Below are 9,757 nucleotides of genomic sequence, written 5' to 3'. Positions count from 1 at the left end.
GAGTTCAGGTCAGCTCAGCATACCTCGCTAAGTGTCAGTAAATAAAGTGTATTCAATCAATGTACAGTGCGATGAGAATAAAAGGAGGGATTGAGTGAATTAAACAACTAATGGCTAAATACTTAAAAAAAAAAAAAATTGGTTCAGTCACCTCTATACGTGTTTCCAGCAGACCAAGTTTGATCGGTGTCTCCTTTAAAAAGCAGCAAATCTTTCACTCATTGCATGTGTGTTCTCCTGTTTTACGGCAGTGCATGTCAAACAATGTTATAAAATGAAAAGGTATTTGCAGTTCAGTCGTGTTCTCTCTACAGGACACAGTAGAATAACAGTGGGAATCACTGCATTGCACCGGTCAGCCCAGTGAAAGCCAGTATGTCGACACGCATCATCACTTCATCAGCAACGTTGAGGCCGACCAGAAAAAACGTTCCGCTGAAAGTCTGCGGTACCTTCCTCTTCCTCATCCATGGGACATTTAGCGATTATAAAAAAACAATTAAAAAAATGTCCACCGAAATGTCCACCGACAAACAAAATGAACATAAGTGTTGGCTCTGTTGAAATTAAATAAATAAATACATTTGAATAAATAAATAAATATTAACATTCATTACTAGACGTGACATTTTACATTCTACATGGTGTTTTTTTCTGGTGTCAAAGCAATAAAGATACATTCCCAAAAAGAAGAAGCAGAGAGAGAAGGAGAAACAGGCTGGCTCCAGTGATGAGCGGCAGAGTTCAGTTCCTGCAAGTTTTTGTCTCTTCTTCGGCCGGCTCTCTCTCTTTCTCTTTCCGCTCCCTCAAAATGACAAGAGAAAGAGATGGGGAGAGGGGAGCGACCGAAAGGTGTGAATGTGAACGTGCAGTGCAGTCCGCTATAGGGTGGGGGTATGGCCCCTGGGGTGTGGTCAGTGCCTTTCATTCTTTTCATTGGTCCAGAGGAGAAAGGGTAAATGTGGAGTCTGAGGTTTGTTGCAGAAACACTTTTGTACACGTTGATGCTTACCGCCCATGCCACTTTGCATCGACAGTATCAAATCTAAAATGACTTATTGTTTAAATTCGGACAAACATTCAAACACGTTTCTTTGTCTACTTTCATTGCGCTGCGTCAACTGATGACCAGTCCTGATATCGCCTAGCAACACCTATAGCTATCCTCCGTCCTTCTACCCTTCCTGCGTCTAACCTCGGCCTTTATCAGTGCTCTTACCTACCTTACCTATGGCTCTATCTAGCTAGTATCTATCTACCTACCTATCGTTTAGCGGATCTTTTGTCCGTCCCTTTATACCTGTCGGTATACGGTCAGATCTTCTACACCCGAGCGAAATCTGGCGAGGCTCTCTCGACTCTTCCGTCTCCTCGCCGAAGGCAATGTGGTGCGTCGTGGCTGTCGAGGAGCTCCTCAGAGGGCCATCTGCTCTGGATGGTTCCCTTGTTATGCTGATGATCTACTCGCTTGTGTCCCAGGTGAAGGTTTTCTATTCAACTTGCTGAGTCAGCTGTGTGCGTGTGTATTTGTGTGTGTGTGTGTGTGTGTGTGTGTGTGTTCAGGGTTGCTACAAGCCAGTCCTTCCACTGTCTATTATTGTGTTGATTCTCCGTCATCTCGCAGTGGGCGGGGGCTATGAAGAAGAACGCTCGGGATTGGTCAACGATGGATCAAAAACCCACATTCAAAACGTGCACGTTGTCGTCAAGGTCTACTTTCAATTGCTATTCTGTAACGCAGCTGTTATTGTTCTGTTTTCGTAAAAGACATTCAGGTTGTGTGTGTGTGTGTGTGTGTGTGTGTGTGTGTGTGTGTGTGTGTGTGTGTGTGTGTGTGTGTGTGTGTGTGCGTGTGATCTTCGCCAGAGGGGGCCAATACAGAGAGCAATCTCACTGTCATGTGACCTTCCACCTCTGGTCAGGTGATGTTGGGGATGCGGGCGGATTGGACGAGAAGTGAAATGTGGTTTGGTGGCAAAAGCATAGTTAACTGGTTAATAGCTGAGGGGTAGACTATGGTGTCTCTCTCTAACAAAGAGTACGGGTGACGTATATGTATGCGTGAACGTCGTCTAGAGACGCGAAGCCATCGGTTTAAGTAGTTCGACCGTGACGGTGTTCATTGGCGATTCTTGACCCCCGTGGGGGGGGGGGGGGGGGGGGTTGGGTCCCTAGTCCGGAGCCAAAAGTGCACGTAGCTCCACATGAACCAGTGGAGCTAGTTACCGGGTACGCCCCCCGTCCCTCCGAGCGCGACGTCCGCGCCGCGGGGTCAGTGAGTCTGGAGCCGGCTCTCCGCTGATTGTTCTGTTGACATCTTGTGTTGTTCAGTGTTGACGGCGGGGCAGGGGGGGTGGGGGTGGGGGGTGGGGACGAGTGTCACCGTCCCAGGACAGCGAGGATGGAAAGAACAGAGGAAGGGAAACAGGGAGGGAGGGGAGGAAGCAAGGGGCAGCAAGGGAAGCCCCTCCCCGTCTCCCCAAGACATTCTCTTCTTTTTCTCCCCCTCTTCCTCGTCTCTCCGTCGGCTCCACCTAGGGGTGAGACTGCGTCCCGTTGGTGGTCGAGAGGAGTCGGGTCTTGTCTTTCCCCGAGCCCCTCCGTTGTAGGGCAGCCCCGCCGGCGACCGCCGCCACACCGCCGCCGCCGCCGCCAACGCCGCCGCCGACGCCAACGCCGCCGCCGTCGCCCAGCGCGGCCGTTGAACCCCGCCGCCCTCGCCGCCGCGGTCCGCCTTCTCCCGCTCGGCGCCGTGGTCCCACTCGCGGTCGGGGGCGCCCTCCGAGCGGCGGGAGTTCTGTCGGGTGGGGGTGCTGGGCGGACGCAGTAGCTGACCGTTCTTCTCGTCTGGGGGGGGGGCGGAGAGGGGAAGTTAGAGGGACCTCGGAGGGTGTGTCTGTGTGTGTGTGTGCTGTGTGAGTGGTGTGTGTGTGTGAGGGTGGTGTGTGTGTGTGTGTGTGTGTGTGTGTGTGTGGTGTGTGGGGGTGTGTGTGGTATGTGTTGTGCCTTTGTGTGCCGTGCGTGTGTGTGTGTGCGTGTGCGTGTGTGGTGTGTGCGTGTGTGTGTGTGCTTGCGCCTTTGTGTGCGTGCGTGCCGTGCGTGCGTGCGTGCGTGCGTGCGTGCGTGCGTGTGCGTGCGTGTGTGTGTGTGTAACCCACCAGCCAGCGCCTGTACAGAGGGTTGATCATGGGTACTCAGGAGCTGGGCTTGGATGGTCTCCACCACCCTCTTAAACCTGCGACTGGGACCTGATCCAATAAGACACGAGTACACAAGGCACGCCCTTCAAGATCAGAGTTCCATTGACCAAACGATAACATCCGTTTCATGTATTTTATTCCTAACATGTTATTTGCAACAATCGCCTTTCAATGTATTCAATGTCTTCACACACACACACACACACACACACACACACACACACACACACACACACACACACACACACACACACACACACACACACACACACACACACACACACACACACGTATACATATACATACACACACTCACATTCACACATGTATACACATGCATATGCATGCACACACCAAGACACACATACACACACACACCTGTACACACACACCTGTACACACACACACACACACACACACACACACACACACACACACACACACACACACACACACACACACACACACACACACACACACACACACAGACGGTGTGTCGGGTTCCCCCAAGCCAGTCTGGGTGTAACCTCCCAGGGCAGTCTGAAGAAACACCCATTAAAACAACATCCTGCTACCTCTGGTAAACTACCTGCTGATGTCATCATCCACTCAAACCTCAAGTGAGGACATCACATGGTCCTAATTCAGGCCAATCAGAAAACAGCAATGCTATAACTAGCATGTGGGACTAATCGTAGCACGTCTGGGCAAACACAGAAACCTTGAACGGTGCCAACGAGGCCAAAGGCGTCGCTAATCCTCCGACATTTCCACCGGGACTCCCCCTCAGAGTCACATGACGTCACAGGTATTTCAGGTATTGGCGCCCCTCCCCCTCCCCCACCTCTCTCTCTTCCCCCAGGAGCGTCGTACCTGATATGAGGGTGAACGTGACACTGTAGATGCCCAGCTCTCGCCTGCCCTCCCTCTCCGCTCGCTCCCTCTCCCGCTCCCGCTCCCCTTCGGAGAAAGCGATTTCCACCTGGGAAGAAGGAAAACACGGTTTGGCTGAGTTTAGGAAGAGAGAGAGAGAGAAAACGCACTTAATAAGCGCCCGGACCGCTTTGATCGAGTGTGAAGAACAACACTTTAGGCTGGTGAGAAGTCAGACCGGTAATTATTGTTGACAATGAATCAAGGAAATAATAATAATTACAAGAAGAAGACAAATGGTGGTAAAAAACACACATCACAAAGCACTATTCATTATTCAACTTGGAGCAAAATTGATAATTCTTCTGGTTTCAACAGTGAAAGTAGGATAAAATGTTTTGAAATTGTTCCAGTATTAAGAGGGAATGATGCTGCAATGTTATCCTTTGTGGCAATAGCACCCTGTAATATACTTCCTCTAAGGTGTTTTTGCCACTGTGAGGCTCAGATGGATTTTATAAGCATCTGAAAAACGTTACAGAAAGGCTCCTTAAGGCTCTAAACTTTCTTCTCTACTTTCTCACTTTAATTGGGACTAGTCTGTAATTGTGTTTTTTGGACAAGTGCTCGCTCAAATCTCATGAGTGTCATATTTGCACAAGGCACTCGCGCTCAAAACCCGACCAATCTCAGAAAGTCTTGTTCGCATTATTCCCTTAAATGATCGGAAACAGGCTTGAATGCCCCAAACGATCCTTTAAAGTGTGTATTTGTGTGTGTGTGTGAGTGCGTGTGTACGTGTCTTCTACATACCTGAAACTTGACAGGCTTCTGGAAGACGGAGGGGCCTCCGGAGGACTTGTATTCTGCCCGGAAACTCGTCTGGGACACCACACTGTGGCTTAGGGAGGGGATCTGCATGGGTACAGGAGTGTATGTGTGCGTGTGCGTTTGTTGCGTTTGGTGTGTTGGTTGTGTGTGTGTCGTGTGGTGCGTGTGATGTTGTGTGGTGGTCGCTTGCTACATGTTTTATGGATCAAAAAACTAGATATACCGACAAAACATCGGTTAATGTATAACTTATTATTGGGTCTTTAAACCTATACTCTGTAAAACGTGCAGCCTTCCTGTCTACGTGCATGTTGTAAATCCCTTGAAAGCCTCCTTTATAAGGGTCGCGGCAAAGTGGTAGCAAATGTTGTTGACTCCACTGTTCACTGAGCACTGCTGAGCAGCAAGGGGATCTGCCACGTACTAGGAGTCAGGACGTTGACACCAAACTAAACGTAAAACCCATGGAATTCTAGATATCAACTGATGTTCCTGTGTTTATGTTATTCATTCTGTTGTTAGTCTTAGGGCATCGTGGTGAAATTCTGAAGTAAGGTTGGGCCTTTCCAAATCAGAATCTTTTGTTGCTAAGAAAAGACACTCACGTAACGTAACATATCTTATGAATTTTTTTATACCACCAGAGATTTGCCATAGACTAGGGGTCTCAAACTTCCGGCCCGGGAGCCAATTGAGGCCCGCGGGATGATATTTTGTGGCCCCCTACTTGACATCAAAGTTTAGCATTAGTGCGGCCCGCGCGTTGTTGTAAAACACACATTTTTGCTGAGTGGCTTGCCACGCTTTTTTATCACTTGTGTCTGAATTGTCTGCCATAGACAATTCAGTTCAATTCAACAAAATAGTATTTGTATAGCCCTTAATCACAGGTAAAGTCTCAAAGGGCTTCACAGGCCATATATTTATGACCCCCCCCCCTGACCCTAGCACCCCAGTGGGCAAGAAACAACTCCCTTAATTAGAAAGGAAGCATCCTTCAGAAGGAACGCAGAGTGGAGGACAAACTTGTGATATGTTAGTAGACCCACTCACAGAGAGGAAGGCGTGGACGATGTCAGCCTTGATGGAGCTGAGGGGCTTGTCTCTGATCACCACGAAGATCTGCTCCTCCTTCTCCAAGTTGATGAAGTTGCCGAACCACGACTTCTTCGCCAGTCTGGTGAAGCGCGACGCAAAACGAAAACACACAGATACAAATGTTGTCACAGGGTTCAAAGCGGTGACATCTTGGCCTTAATTTGAACTCAGGCAATTATGGTTTCATGTTGGTGAACGATTGTTGTTCTGTGGTGTTTGACTCATTTATATAAGACACGTTGACACCACCTAGCCTGCCGGTGCTTATTTAAACGTCACTGGGGGGGACTGGAAAAGATTTATGGATAAAATATATGAACAAACATTATGAAAAACATGTGGGCTGCATGAATACAACAGAGATAATAATAATGTAACTTGCTACACCTTTGTGGGAACACACTGGACCAACGGCTGCTGATATCTGCATTGGGGAGTGCATAGAGTGTGCACAAACTAACACTTTGCAGTAATGACAGGGAACTGGCGCACCGTCTGCAGCGATATCACAATACTCACTCTGGACTGGACTCTGGAGTCAAGCTAGACATGTCCTCTGACGTTGGAACTGAAAGCAGAGGAGAGGAGATCCATAGTCAGAGATAGAGGTATCAACGTGGACATTTATAGAAATGGAAGAAAGAAGTAGAGCGCAAAGGAGAGAGAGAGAGAGAGAGAGAGAGAGAGAGAGAGAGAGAGAGAGAGAGAGAGAGAGAGAGAGAGAGAGAGAGAGAGAGAGAGAGGAGAGAGAGAGAGAGAGAGAGAGAGAGAGAGAGAGGGAGAGAGAGAGAGGTGTGTCACTGAGCCAGAGAAGAGCAGGTGCATGGTGAGTAAGCCGGGAAGGGAGAAAGACTATAATAATACAGTATTAAAGAGAGAGGTAAATAAATAATCGGCAGTTTAGGGATAAGGAAACAATGGAGACATGCTGGCGGTTACTGATAGCGACGCATGATTAGGTTTCAAGTTTTATTTCAGATTAGCACTGGCCGAGCCATGTCAATAAGAATCCTGAAAGCCAGGAGTGATAGCAATTATATCTATTCTGTATGTTCTATTTCTTAAGAAATGCAAAACACTATGCTAGCATCAAAGTAACTTCCATCTGCTGCTGTTTAGCCTCAGCTCATCAAATTCGTTTTTAGTTGTATTTATTTATATTTATTTAATTTGTTGTGCTCATGTTTAATTGCCACTGCTGTTGTTGTGTGCATGTCCATTCCTGTTAACTCGCCTTCCTTGTAAATGAGGGAAACCTCAATGCCCTACGAGTGTAAAAAAAGGTTTGAAATCAAATAGTTATAAAGTCTATTTACTTTCAGAATGAAAAAGATAGTCAAAAAATTTACTATCAGGAAAAAAGCTTGCTATTCCAGGAAAGCTAACTAAACTCAGCTAAACCAGTCCAAACCAGTTCAAACCAGTCCAAACCAGTCCAAACCAGTTCAAACCAGTCCAAACCAGTTCAAACCAGTTCAAACAAGTTCAAACCAGTCCAAACCAGTCCAAACCAGTCCAAACCAGTTCAAACCAGTCCAAACCAGTCCAAACCAGTGCGCCCCGGTCGGCGGGCTCACCCTGCAGCTTGCGGCGGTGGAAGCGCGGCGACCCCAGCAGGTTGTTCTTGAAGGAGTTGAGCCGGGTGCGCCAGTGGGCGGAGCTAGAGCTGGCCAGCCCCCCGCCGGGGCTGGAGGGCGGAGTCAGCGAGGCGCCCCCCCCCTCCACCCTGGAGGAGGAGGAGGAGGAGGAGGGGGGGGGCGGGGGAGGAGGGGTGGAGCCGGAGGAGGAGGAGGAGGTGGAGGGGTGGTGGTGGTGGTGGTGGGCCTGGTGCACGGGCGTGCCGAGGGGCGTGGCCAGCGGCGAGCCCTGGGGGGTCACCTGCGACACAGGGGGGAGCGGGGGGGGGGTCCCGGCGGCAGAGGAGGCGTTAGAGGAGGAGGGGGGCGGCGACGGCTGGCCGCCGCGGCCCGCCGAGCGGAACAGGGACGGCGAGGGGAAGAGAAGTAGCGGGGGCTGGTGGAGTGCACCGGGGAGGGGGAGGGCGAGGGCGAGAGGGGTCGTGGCCAGGGGGAGGGACTTCATGGTCTGGTGGGTGGGCCGGGCCGCGGGGGTCTTGATGGGCAGGGTCTGGGTCTTGGGGTCGGGCGCGGCGCGGGACGAGCGCGCGGTTGCCGTGGCGGCGGCGCCGCGGCGGCGGCGGCGGCGGCGGCGGCCTTGGGTTTGGAGGATGAGGTGGAGGGGGTGGAGGCGGAGGCGGAGGTGACGTCTGATTGGTTGAATGTGAATACTGTCTCTCTCTGATGGGCGGGACAGAAGACGGGATGGGAGGGGCGAGTTTATGGATGGGGGGGAGGGAGGAGGGGGAGTGGAGGAAGAGGGTAGGAGGGGGGGAGGGAGGAGGGAGGGGTGGGGAGGGAAGGAGAGAGTAGGGATGGGGGAGGGAGAAGAGGGGGAGGGAGAGAGAATAGGGTGGGTAGTGAGGGAGGGGGGAGGGGAAGTGGAGGGGGAGGGGAGGAGAGAGTAGGTAGGGGGGAAGGATAGGGGGAGGAGGGAGAAGAGTAGGGAGGGATGAAGGGAGGGAGGGGGAGAGGGAGGGACAGATGAGACAGGAGAGAGAAGGTAATGGTCATGAGTAATGGTTTATGAACAAGTCTTTTCCACTAAAGATTGTTTATAAAGCCCTTTAAGATTCACCACCACGGTAAACAAACTGTCATGGCCCTCTCCATCATAGGGGCTCAACATGCGTTTGCTTCTAAGCGTTTGACGTTGCTTCACACTTGTAGTGTTAACGTTGTTCCATTATCCTTAAATCTATTCACGCGTATTCCTTTCACGCTTGTCTTAATTATCTTCAACATGCATAATAATATATTATTAATATATTATTATTAGACCTTTATTAGCATACATCACATGGATTCTAGGTTCTAGAGCTATAGATCTATAGATCTATAGATCTATAGATCTATAGCTCTATAGCTCTATAGATCTATAGATCTATAGCTCTATAGATCTGCCCTCCAACGAAGGCGTTGCTTCTCTCTCTGCTCCCTCTGCTCCCTCCCGGCCCTTATTTCTCCTGCCTCTGCTCTTTGTCTCTGTCCTGTGTGGTCTCTTCTAAATCGGTCAGAGCCTCTCTCTGCATTTCTATCTGAACCCTAAATTATGGATCTGATTGGCCGGTCTCTCAACGCTATTGATCAAATTTTCTCGACGAGGAAACAGGGCCAAGGAGAGCCCGCCTGCCCTGACAGAACGCTCTCAGCGGGGTACACGATGGACTCCTGGAAGAGTGGGGGCTTTTGTAGTCTCGCCATACTTCCGTCGGGTGTTGAAGACTCTCCATATTGGGATCATGATAAACGAGGAGGCATGCTGTTTGGGATGTCGCGGTCTCACCCCCCTGTTCTATCGCAAAGATAGAAGGCGATGGCAGCATGTTCGTGCTGATTGATAGCTGCCCGTCATTGATTTATGTGCGGGCTACCGACACACCTAGACTCTGCGATGTGGCGAACTAATCTGAAGTTGATGCCATTCGTGGGTAGCTGGTCGGGCTTAAAACGGGCCACCTAAATTTCCGCTAATCGCGGACTTTCTGTAATCTGGAATTTGGATATTGAGTATAGAAACTTAATTCTGGCCGAAAAATTGCAGAGTCGTCCTGACTAAGCCATCCGTTATCCTTATTCGGCGCCCCCACTTCGGCCTTGGAAGGCTGATATCTCTCCACTCTCCTGGTTGTTATGCAG

General features: G+C 50.1%; 1 pseudogene; it reads right to left on the bottom strand.

Moving 5' to 3' along the window:
- Positions 1–2,534: 2,534 nt before the first annotated feature.
- On the bottom strand, positions 2,535–9,322 carry LOC130402362 (serine/threonine-protein kinase BRSK1-like; annotated as a pseudogene).
- Between the last annotated feature and the right edge of the window lie 435 nt (positions 9,323–9,757).

Source organism: Gadus chalcogrammus, chromosome 2 (assembly GCF_026213295.1).
Source record: "Gadus chalcogrammus isolate NIFS_2021 chromosome 2, NIFS_Gcha_1.0, whole genome shotgun sequence".
In the NCBI taxonomy this organism is placed as follows: Eukaryota; Metazoa; Chordata; class Actinopteri; order Gadiformes; family Gadidae; genus Gadus; species Gadus chalcogrammus.
The sequence above is the reverse complement of the archived record's forward strand: the minus strand, read 5'-3'. Positions and strand labels throughout refer to the sequence as shown.